Raw genomic sequence first — 12,914 nt, 5'->3', positions numbered from 1 at the left:
GCTATATGGGCTCTCAAGGCTATAAGAGCCCGAAGAAAACCTATCTTGGAAATACAACTAGATCTTGTTCAAGTCTTGATTTTGCCTGGAAGCTTCATCAGTAAATTCTGTCCAGGTAGTTTAAAATAACTAACATAACCAGTGTACGCAGAGTATGCCACCGCATGCGAAAAATAGGCAACAAAGAAGGCACGGCAACAACGCTTTGTTTTTTCGTTAGCAGATAATGACAAAATCGCTCCAGAGTTTGTTCACAACAAAAACGGTAGGAATATTTGTCTCGTTCTATTCACATCGTGATTTTCGCATTGTTTTACAACTGAAACTCAACTCTGAGGTTTGCAAGAGTCTTATTTCGTCCAAATGCTTATGAATTCGATAATGTGGGTCGGAAATTTCAGCAGAACAGCCGGAATATCAGCACACGCACAGCAAGCGATGTTTGTTTTATTGCACTCATCGTCTGACATGCGTTTGTTGCGGAGCGCCTTTGTTACCAACATGCACCGCTTATGACAAAGCGTTTGTTTTTCGGCGTGATCCGTTTTTCGCTCCCTGAACATAACATAAACATGAACCAGAAAAACAAACGATTTTTAGTATAAAATCCTAAATTATTGACATAAAAGTAATCAGAAAATCTTCAATAATATTCACATACTTAATAAATGTCAAAAGTTATTCTATTAATACACAATTGTAGCATCCTCAGCAGTTCAAGGGTGTAGACTTTATAGTGATCAACTTCTCCTCAGTTTGCGGTTCTTGTAATCTAATATTAAAAATAATGTTTGCCAAAACTGTCACACTAGACTTCTTAGATGGTGTAATTGGGATCATAAGTGAACGAAGCGTTTTTATTGATCGATGGAATTTTATTGAACATGTTTTAAATTCGTTTTATTTCTTTTCTTAGCGTTTTTGGAATATGTGGATTTTCCCGGGGTCCCAGGAAATCCCGGGATTTGCAAAAATCCCATATCCCATGATTTTTATCAGTCCGGGAACCAGGACCCTCTAATTCAGAACCAATTTTGCGCAACAGAAAATGTAATGATGACGGTAACTATGTCAACGGCAGTTTCACAGAGAATACCGAAGGGAGGTTGCAGGGACGTTTTATGGATTCTCAGGGGCATTTTAGGGGATCCCAGGTAGTTTCAAAGAGTACTTAAAGGTGTCACGAGCGTTTTAGGGGGTCGCAGGATGTTCGTGGAGATCTCAAATGCGTTTCTGAAGGTCTCTCGGGGTTTTATGGGGGTTCCAGGAGGTTTCTGAGACACTTCATACTATTGAAACACACCTGAAATCTCCGTTAATTTTTTTCTGTATTAACAACCATTTAACCATAACCCTTCGAAATGCCGCTGAACACTTTTAATCTCTTGAGACCCCTTCCCAAAAACCCCGTAATCCCAAACGAAACCTGTCGGAACTAGGGGTCGCAGTACCGAGCACTTTTGGTGAGTACCGTAAACCGGGGTCAAATTGATCAGCGGGGTGAAATTGATCAATCTGGTACTACATTGTAATTCCATACTAGGAACTCTTAAGCGTCGTAATGATCTTAAACTTTTTTACGCCATCTGGTTCGTAGATGTCTAGAGATGAGTGTAGACTTTTAATTTTTAAGAAAAAAGTTAGTTTTGCCTTATTTTTTTCAGGAATTGGCAATGTATTTCTCATTTAGCTTAAATCATGGCTACTAAACAATCGATTGCCAATAGGTCTTCCCGTAATTTCTCTCTTTTAACATTTTTGTGGAGCCTTGGTTGGGAAGTTATGTAGCTAATCAGAACATGAAATAGTTATAAAAAAGTTCATTTTATGATGAAATAGTCCTTTATTGTGATAGAAATCACTTATTTCGAATAGAATTGCCTACTTTTAGGCGTTTAAGGCGAAATTTCAAAATTTATTTTTGCATTTAAAGTATTAAATTCACTAGTTGTAAGATTTTAAACGCGTTATTCGGTTTTAGAAGAGCAAAATTAAGCGGAGAAGGAAATGTTCCTTTCCAACCGATGCTTAATTGTATACTGATCAATTTCGCCTCAAAGCGGCATTTCCATTTTTTTGATATTTGAACTTATTTAACTCAAAGTTTGAATTTGTTGAACAAAATTTTATCACATGGTTCCATGGAGATCCACTGGGTACTGGTTTCACAGAAATTCGTTTGGCAATATTTGAATTGGTACTGATGTTATCCGCAAAAGTTGTTTTAAAGTGATCAATTTGACCCCGGATTACGGTACCGGTATTTCGGTACTGAGGCTCACAGTACCGGTAGTACCGGTAAAATACCGGTACTGGAGAATTTTCACTAAAATGAAGAGTAATATATTTGGTACAATAAAGTCTACCATTTACCAGACTTTTGTAAATTCCGGTTTTCAGGAATACCACAAAATCAGACCCTGAAGCTCTGAATTGAACAAAAAATATAGATATACAAAAAATATAGCAATATATTAGTTGTCTGAAACAGTTTTAGGGATATTGTTTAGCTTCTGAGAAGTTTCACAGGCAGTACCATAGCCAGTCTAAAATAAAACAGGAGCAACCTTACTATAGCAAAATCAAATAGATAGCTGCTAGGTGAAGACAGAAGAATATTGAACTGTTTTTTCCTTGATTCCTTCAAAAACTGAAGAAAAACAAGAAACCCTAATCAAACAAGCTTTAATTAAATCTAGTAAATCCATTTTTGCACTTTCTCATCGTTATATCGTTATAGACTGTTTTACCTCACGCAAATCTGCCAGGAAAAGGCCTCTTTTTTTCACACCAAATTAGGCTGACACAAATTTCGATTTTCTCTTATGTCACCCCCCCCCCCCCCCCCCCCTCGGAAAATTTAGGTTGAAAATTGGTGTTTTTGGGGGGGGGGGGGGGGCACAAATAAATTATTCAATAAATTTAAAAACTTTGAAGTGAAATTAGGGTCATCGAGAAAATTTCTTAACAAATCTGATGAGTTTGACGATTTTGCCCAATTGTTTGAGTATTTTTTCATCAAATGCAAGCCTCATTGGATAAATGTACGACTCATGCTGTGAAAATCTTCATTCTGCACCTTGTTGCGTAAACTACTATTCCAACATTCAACGTTCAATAAACCAATCTTTGCTATGAAGTCCTGGATTTGCAAAAAGGTTTTATATATTAAACGTTTGTTTGTCGAGTACTTGGTTTTGAATGTTTTCGATTATTTCCATTACATATTGGATTTACTAATGACCGGATTTCAACACTTAGGGAGAGATTTCCCAGTACCGAAAGTACCGGTACCAAGGCCCAATCAGTACCGGTATTTCGGTACCAAAAATTGGTCGGTAATACCGGGATTTTCGGTACCGGTACTACCGGTACTAAGGGCCCATATAGCCGAGGCGGTAAACGCACGGGTATTCAGCATGACCATGCTGAGGGTGACGGGTTCGATTCCCGGTCGGTCCAGGATCTTTTCGTAAAGGAAATTTCCTTGACTTCCTTGGGCATAGAGTATCTTCGTGCCTGCCACACGATATACACATGCAAAATGGTCATTGGCAGAGGAAGCTCTCAGTTAAAAACTGTGGAAGTGCTCATTGAACACTAAGCTGAGAAGCAGGCTTTGTCCCAGTGAGGACGTTACGCCAAGAAGAAGAAGAAGAAGAAGAAGAAGAAGAAGAAGAAGAAGAAGAAGAACTACCGGTACTACATCCCTAGTCGGAACGCACTTAACCCTAGGCGTGCATTGGGGTCATTTTGACCCAGGCATGCACGTTGAGCGTGTACAATGTCAGCGTGGTGAGGGTTAGCTAAATGCAACAAAAAGATTAAAAGGCACCTGAAATCGCTTGAAACAACCTCCTGATACGTCTCTAAAGCCCCTTTCAAACATCCTTTTCCTGGGCTCTCTGGGAGGTTTCTGGAAACCTGCTTAGCCTTTTTTATCTCAAATGTCTGGGAGCATGACCTGTTCTCATTCTCAAACTAACAATCAATATTAGAATTAGGTGGTGCAAATGTTGAGTTAACGATTAAAAATGGCCACGGTTTATGAGTCCAACTTCAATTGTGAAGTAAATGTTTCATCCAGGATGCGCGATCTCACACTAGATGACACTGATATAATTTATATTACAAATATCATAGTGTGCAATCGAAGCCTCTCGCTGGGGTTTATCTATGAAAATATTGAGCAGCTCCTCCAGACAATTATTTGGTTTTCTCTTAGGACACCTACCACGATTTATCTTGTAATTCCTCAAGAGAATCTTGCAGGTAATCGTCCCAGAATTTTTTTCCCGGAATTGCTCCCGGATACCTTCAAGCATTCTTCTAAGGATTTCTCCAAGAATGCCTCCCGAGGTTCGTTCAGGGATTCCTTAGTGGATTTCTTCAGGGATACTGACAATGATTCCCCTAGGGCTATGAATTTCTTGTCTAACTCCGTTTGAAATGCCTTCTGAGATACTCCCATTGGCTCTGACCGATTCCTTTCAGGATTTTTCCAGGATTCTTTCAGATATATTTTGGAGCGTGTTGCCGTATTCATCCCGAACTTGCTTATTGTTTCCTCCCAATTCTGGATTGCTTTCTAGTTTTTTTTTTTATTATTCCAGGATTACTTTAAGATCCTTTCTAGGTTTTATCCCAGGATTCCTAAATTGATATATCCCGGATTTTCTTTATAGATTTTCCACGGGCATTTCTCGCAGGCTTCAATCAGATATTTATCTTATCAAGATCTCTTCCCGACATTTTCTCCGAGATTTATTGATTTTGTCTAGTGTTCTTTGAGCGATTTCAACAGGGATTTCTTCAAGAATAATTTCAGCATAACGTCAGGGATTCTTTTTCTTCTTTATGGTTCTACGTTCCAATTAGAACATTGCCTGTCTCTCTACAACTTAGTGTTATTTTGAGCACTAGGATTTTTTTCTAAAATCCCTTTCGGGATTCTACCACGAAATATTCCCGAAATTGCATCTGGGGATTCTCGTTGATTCTTCCTGGGTTTTCCTCTTGGATTTCTTTAGGAATTTCTCCCAGGCTTACCTCAAAGATTCTTTCCGGGATATATTTATTGATTTAAACAGAGTTACTTTAGATATTTCGCCTGAGATTCATTCATGCATTTTTTTTCATTGATGATGCCTTTGAGCATTACGTCAGATATACCTCCTGTTATTCATTTTGGAAATCCTTTTGAGATTTCTCCTGAATCCTTTCAGGGATTCCTTTCGAAATGTCTCTCTTGGTTCTCTCCGGGTTTTCTTAAGGAATTTATACGATTATTTCTTCGGAATTCCTCCCGAGATTCTAATAATGTTTTTTTTTTCATGGACCTTGCAAAGTTTTTTTTTTCAAGGGTCCTTTTAACGGTTTCTCCTTGGACTACTTAAGAGAGTATTCTTTCAGAGATCCCTCCCGAGATTCTTCAGGAATTACCTTTTAAACTCATGCTGGGATTTCATCAATAATTCTTGAAATATATTTATGGATTCTTCCTGAATTTCAGAGATTCATTTCTTCCAGGAATGCCTTTTCGTATTCTTACTGGAAATCATCTTCAGATTTCTTTGAAAATTTCTGTTGAAATTTCTGCTAATATGCTACTGGCATTTCTTAAGGAACTGATCGTGGGAATCCTTCAATAAATCTTGCTGGGATTGCTCAAACGATTCCTGCTGGGAATCTACCAAGAACTTCTGAAGGCATATAAGCAATTAATAACAGCAGAAATACCATCTGGAATTGCTTGAGTAATATCAACAAGAAGCCTAGGATAAATCCTGGTAGGACTTCCTGAAGGAACCCCAGCAGTAATCTGAGAGAAATACCTAGAGGAAGTCTTGAAGAAATCCCTAAAAGAATCATCGGAGCCATTCCTGGAGGAATGCTTGATCCATAGAAGAGTCCCCGCATAAATTTCCAGCAGAATCCTATCAGGCATTTCTGGAGGAATCTCAAGATGGTTCGCCAAAAGACTTCTACATCTATTCCTCTCGGATTTACTCTTGGAATTCGTCTAGGAATGCCTGCACGGCTTCCTCAGAAAATTCCAGCTGGGACTCCTCAAGGGAGTCCTCTTGAAGTTCTTCCAGGTATTCCGGCAATGATTCCTTCAGAGATTTCTTCAAGGTATTTTCTGAATTGTGATTTTTTTTCTGAGATTCTTGTTAATATTTCTCAAACATTTTCAGCAAGAATGATTCCAATTATTGCTCTTCAGAGTCTTTCAGAAATTCCTGGAAGATTCCCTACCGGTGTTGTATGGGTAAGCGAATAAAATCTTGAAGGATTTCTATCATAAATGTCAACAACAATCCCAATAGCAGTCTTGGAGCCGTTCAGTAGTTCCTAAAATAATTTCAAGAGAGTTCTTAGTAGGAATACTAAATCTCTGGAGGAATTATTAGAGGCAACCCAAACAGAATTTATAGTGACAATGCCATACGAGTTCATGGATTCTTTGCAGAAATTTCAGTAGGATTTCCAGGAGAAACACTTCAAGGAACCCTTAAAAAAATCTCTGGAGGAACGAAAGGAGGAATTTCTAGAATTATCCAGCTCTAGAGGAATTTCAGCAGGATTTAAAAAAAAAAACCTGTAGAAATTTATGAAGCAATTCTAGGACAACAACACCCTGGACGAATCACTGGAGGAATTCCATGAGGAATTTCAAGATAAACCCCCTGAAGGAATCTCACTACAAATTTCTGGAGGAATCCTTTAAGGTATTTCCAATGAATCCCATCAGGCCTTTCTGAAAGCATTCCTAGAAAAATACATTAAGAATTTCTCTTGCAAAGATTCCACAAATGCCTGATAAGATTCCTCTAACAATCTTGTTAGGATTGTTTCAGAAGTTTCTCCAAGCATCCCTACATATATGCTTCTTGTCAATTTCACCAAGGCTGCCAAGGCACTTGCTTTCTATTTCATGTGTATCTTCTCAAGGAGAATGAGAATAAGAGATTACGTTTAGAAATTTATCTCCCGGGATTTGCGTTGCATTGCGTGGTATTGAAGTAATTGGTAGTTGCATACTGAAAGTTGTCATGTTGAAACTGTAATCTTTTTATTCCAATTATTTATGGAAGGCTGTTACTGTTTGGAAATTAACAGCTACCCAACCGCAAGCTCGAGAAGAAAAATATGGAAGCATCCATTGCCGGCCACAGCCATCTTTGAGGTTATGAGGATAGGAAAGGATGCGATTCTATGACACCTACTTCACGAGAGGCCACCCAACTAACAATTGCAAGTCACAAACAAGCAAGCATGCCGATTTGTAGCTTAATAATGGTAATGATAGCTGAACTAAAATTATGCTCTACACATTACTGTTTAGATGATTTTTCAATTGAGAAAGTAGTCAGTGTTCGACTTGCCTCATCGGTATCAACAATGATAAATTAAAACACTTTTCAAAAGTTTAACAATAAATTTATTCGACAAGCATTGAATTCTTAACAAAAGAGTTTAACAAAACATTTGTCTGCATCTTATTAAGCTGATATATCGATAAGCATATGCTCCTGAATAATGTGCTTTTCACTTGTCAAATAAACGCCTTCAGCCCGTCATAGTTTGACTCGGAAAATTGTTCGGATAATGGGATAAATCATGGCTAAAACTGTTTAGACAACCAAGTTATTAAAGAACCAATATTTGAAACGAATCACATAACATTAAACAGAATAGAATTATAAAGCTTAACATTGAGTGCCAAGAGACGTAATCATCGTAAAAATTAGGCATTGGTTTATTATTATTAGTCTGTAAAAAGATATCTTGTATTTTGATTATTATATTTTTTATCTTCCGCAGCACTTCGATTGTACGAGACACTTGGATTGATGTTTACAGAATAGTGTTCCCACAGTCACCTAGATAACCAAACAGCATTCAGAAATCGACACATTTTAAGTATCCCTAAACATCCTTATGAACTATTTATTGAACATAATATCAAGATTCCATGACAAAACCATAAACAAAAAAATTGCTTAACGGATCTTCGACTGAGCATGAGTAGATTACCTGAACAGATGTTGTGAATGCACCATGTCCAAGACCATACCGCACCACATATTGTCATGCATTTTTAAAGATCGATATTTAAGGTGAAACGGGACGCCGTGTTATTTTTCCTATCTTGCCTCTCTTTCTAACAATTTGCCTCGCGATTTTGAAGATGGTAATCTCGAGTTCTATCGCACTGAAGCTGCTGAAAACCAATCAGCATACGCACTGCAAGTGAGCATACACAATGATAGGTTTTTGTTGCAAAATATGAAGTAGAATCTGAGATTACCATCTTAGTAGCCACAGAGCAATGGCGGGTATTTCCTCGACCGTCCCGTCCGCCCTTAATAATAAAAATAAAAACATATTCATATTGCAATTAGTACATCTGGAAACAATATCTTCAATAAGGACCAACACTTTTAGGCCGCATTCGATGCAAGATTTCTCACCGTGCGATAAAAATACTGACAGCGAAATCAGATGGAAAACACGTGTTTTGAGCTGAACAGCTGTTGAAGTATAAGGCGTTGTTCAGTTGATTTCGACGTGCTGTGCTAATTCACCACTGCTTGCGGCTGGCAATCAACAGGTCTCGAGTTCTAATCCGGATTTAGGTAATTTTATATGTAATTCTTATTTCATAATAGGTGTTTTCAACATGAGAGCAAATAATTACTCTTGTGAGAGTTCAACATTTTTGCATTTAATTTATTTTCAGTCATTTTTGCCAAAGCTTAATAACAACTTTCCTGTACATTTGTAAAACGCTTTGAACAACAAAAAAAATTGGTGAACAACATGATGCTTTATAACTTTTCCAAATGTGTGTGAACAAAACCCGAATATAGGTTGTACGTGAAAATAATTCAAGTGCTATTCAACATTATGCTGAATAAATTCGTCATGCCTGTTAAATGAGTGATTGTTAGCTGGGCAACGTTGGGAGTGACGAAGCTAAAAGAGTTTATGTCACTCCATGGGCCTTATTGCTTCAGGAATTGGGCACAGGCAATTACACCATGTGTCGTGGGGCTAACTAGCCTATGCTTAAGAACCATTGATCGCTCTCTGAAACGAAGTAAACGAAATAAACGCCCTAGTAGATAGATATAGTGAGGATTTAGATAAGGGAATTGTCTGTTATATTGTATTATTAAAAAAATGCAGCTGGATTGTTATTATGATAGGATGATTTTCGTTGCTGCGGTAGGACTTTGACAGCGGCGGTAGAACTCGGCGGCTATCGCAGAGTAGAAAATTTTCTAAAATGTATCATCTGAAGAAGTATCTTTCCGCTTTAGAATTAAAAAGTCCAGCACACTGTCCCAGGTTTTCCGTTGACACGTTTCATTTCAAAACATTCACTGCAACTTCATTTAACAGCGGAATCTTACATAGTGGTTTCTGCTTTTAGTGGTGTTGCGTGTACGTACACGTTGCATTACACGAACACTACCTGAGTTACTGGTTGAAAATAGTAAACAAAAATCAGCTGTTCCAGCAAAATCAAATGGGCATATTTTCAACCAGTAGATTTGCATTAGTGTTCGTGACTCCGCGCTGCGAAACCACTATTTACCAGCCAAACTAAAAACTTTTGAGGAAGCTATTCAAAATCGTGACAGAAAAACAAAATCAATCGTCCGCGTGCACAGCTTGCTGCGATCCCTCCCGTGATTCCTCCAGTGCTTTCTCCAAGAACTCAACAAGATAATCTTCGTGGGATTTCTCTTGTTACCTGAATGTATAATATGTATTTTTGTCAGTTTCCTAAATATTTCAGTCGAAACCCAAAATATTAGATCACCAACACAGACTCACAGAATATGTTTTAAATTAGTGTTGACTTTTCTAGACAATTTACGTCAATTAAAATTTTCACTATGAAAAGTATTCTCGATTTATGGGAATGACCAGTCAGTAAGCATTTATCATTGCTGCAAATGCTTGTTAACGATGAAAAACCTTTAAACCCATAAGCCAAAGTATTTCCGATATGGGCGTACTGCCGTTCTACACTCAATTGTCCCATGTTATATGGGAATCCCATATAACATGGGACAATTATGCGCAGAACGGCAGCGTAGCTTCTAAGAAGTACAAGTTTAATTTCTACCTAAACAAGAAACAGACCAGAGGAAGGGCATTCCTTGAAAGAAACAAATCCAAGTTTCTTTCCGCAAATCATATTGCGGTTAGCATCTGTTCGATATGCCATCGTAAAATTGCTCCTGCTGATGTACTTCAATGAATGAACCAAGCAATATCTTTAGTATTCCTATGCATGCGGTTTAATTTTCTCGAGTCTTCAAATATATGTAGATTGATAGAATGCTCGGTTTGTGTGGTCCAAGTTGCACGTGTACCGATCCATTCAGTGACAATTTCAACGCAAAGCCTACTACGATACTGCTGATGCAGCTACGATTCGTTATGCTTTATCCTCAAGCGTTTCTACGGAAAGGGGAGAACAGGCGTGAGAATCGAACATATGATCGACCAGTGACCACCCACTTAAGATACAAACGTCTTTCCTACTAGGAAGTCCAAAGAGATTGCCTGGAAACTGGCAGGTAAGAAACCGGTCGATTGGAATTCATGAAGCTTCCACCATTGTCGTCGCGGCGTGATGGAAATTTCCGTGTAATTTACTATGCTTGTATCGACTGGAGACGAAACTTTTTGACCTTTAGGTTATCTTGGAAACAGGATTGAACAACAATCTTGTACTTTTTAGGAATAGCATCTACGATACGTTGCTTTAATGTCAGACAAATCAGTATTAGAAGTTTTATAAAAACTCACTAATCAACTTCACCGCATTCTAGAGCTTAATTCTAATCTGGATCACTTCTAATTAAACCTATTGACCGCATAGCTTATCCCATATTCATTTTATTTAACACACTTCAATTAAGTAAATCTGGCAACGACCCCAACGCCAGTGCTGCCGCTGCCTGCTGCATCCTCCGCTGCCCACAATCTCGTACGTGCAACTGCACCAGTTGGAGATTATTGATTGCAGTTTTTGCCAGTGGCAAAATAGCATAAGAAATTTTTCGGTCCCCCCTCGCTCCCACAGCTCCGCAACAACGCACACACTTACCCGTTGTGTTTCTCCACCAGAAGCCCCGTAGCGAGTAGTCGTTGTGCTCACTGCAATTGCTCACTCTCCATCGGAGGACGCAGATGCAGTTTCGAGTCTCTCGCTCAGCAGCATCAGCAGTGCATTGCATGTATGGTATGCAATTGAAGCTCTTCCCCAATCATGGTCTGGAAGCTTGTGACTATTTTGGATTTGGTTTGTGATTTTCAACAACAATGTAGGCGGTGAAGAAACGCACACTTTTCAGAAACTCTATGATCGCTTGTTCCCACGCTTGGCACTTCACTGAGTAAATCCTTCAAATTGATTCTCCACCTCCGATGATTCACTCCCCTTCCATCTTCCTCGAAATTCATTCACTTTCGATGCACTCTGTCGCACTCCCATTCACGGACGAAAATTTCCTCTACTTTCTTGCAAAGAAAATTCCTCCAATCAGCAAGCAGCAGCTGATCACTTTACCACGGCACACTTGGATTGATTCGTAATTTCCCTTTTCTCTTCCCTTCCCTCGTTCTACTAATTTTCCGTCTTAGTAGGTGCTGCCACTGCTGCTCAATCGCTCACAACCACTCTGTTGATTACGGGTCGCTACAGCCAGCTTCTGAACAGGGGTATTTCGCGACCATCTCGCACAAAAAAAGAACCCATCACCATCAGCGCAGCCATCATCTGTGCTTTATCCTCCTCAGCCAGCCAACCAGCCAGAGCGCACACTTGACAAAAGTGGTGTTCTTTTCTTAGACACAGACACGGGGCATCCCTTGTTACGCGAACGCCACCAACCTAAAAGGCCCGTATTCACCACCGTGCCCGTAGTCGCCGTTTCATCTGACGGCACGACAACGACGCGACGGTCACTTCCACTTGCACTCACACTCAAACAGTCGAACGCGCGGCGAACGCCTGGCTCCTCTAGTCAGAGTCGATTTTACACCCCCTCCCATAGAACCTTCGAAGGACAGTGATAGTTTTTTGAACGCACTACTCCACTCGTTACGGCGAAGCCCCCTTCAAAAGCCGTAGAATGTCATTCACACGCGCATCTGTACGGCACTGACCACCACGCTCGACTACCCCCCGCTTGCTCTGTTGCCAGACGAGGACGATTAAGCTATTTTTTCTTCTCCATCAACTATTTTCCTCCCTCCTTCGACGACACACGGGGACAACGGTCACGGACGACGACGACGAGGACGACCCCAACGAACTTCTTCTACTACTTGGTTTGACCGCGGAACACCACACGACGACGACTGCTCACCGTCAGCGCTCGGACACTTCTGTCACGAGCTCTCGCTCTGCTCACGCAGCATCCGGCAGCGGGAAATTCACGAAAATTTTCCATCATCCCAGCATCGCACCGATTTCCGTGAGCAACGGTGAGAGCAGTGAGATGGTAAGAGAGCGTGTGACATCCAAGTAGCTCACGAGTTGACGGACAAGAACGACGGAATGCAATGTGACAAATTTCACGGCTTACTGTGTTGTTAGTGCGGTGCGGGAGGGCATCACCTCCGCCACCGCCGCCTTCGTCACCGAGCCACCTCTGATGTGATGCTGAGAGAACCGAACGAGAGAGCGAGAATTGACGGAAAATTATTAGATTTCCGACCTCCCGGCTGATCGCCCACTTGCATGTTTCCCAGCAGTTTCTTGCAGTGAGGACCGTTGCTGGCTGGTGGGAAGAAAAACCCATCATCAGAGTGGGGAAGCAACGTAGTAGGCTAAAGAAGAAAATGCTTCTGCGTTCGGTGGATGCTACCTACTGGTAAAAAAG

General features: G+C 40.0%; 1 protein-coding gene across 2 annotated transcripts in view; it reads right to left on the bottom strand.

Moving 5' to 3' along the window:
• The window catches only part of LOC109416133 (uncharacterized), a 397,844-nt gene extending 385,441 nt beyond the window's left edge, over positions 1–12,403 (bottom strand). For both annotated transcript variants that reach the window (XM_062844498.1, XM_062844497.1), the window contains exon 1: positions 11,135–12,403. The gene's annotated coding sequence lies outside the window, so the exon portion shown is untranslated. The remainder of the gene's footprint in view (positions 1–11,134) is intronic.
• Positions 12,404–12,914: the final 511 nt, after the last annotated feature.

Source organism: Aedes albopictus, chromosome 1, assembly GCF_035046485.1.
Source record: "Aedes albopictus strain Foshan chromosome 1, AalbF5, whole genome shotgun sequence".
In the NCBI taxonomy this organism is placed as follows: Eukaryota; Metazoa; Arthropoda; class Insecta; order Diptera; family Culicidae; genus Aedes; species Aedes albopictus.
This window is presented reverse-complemented; position numbering and strand designations above follow the sequence as displayed.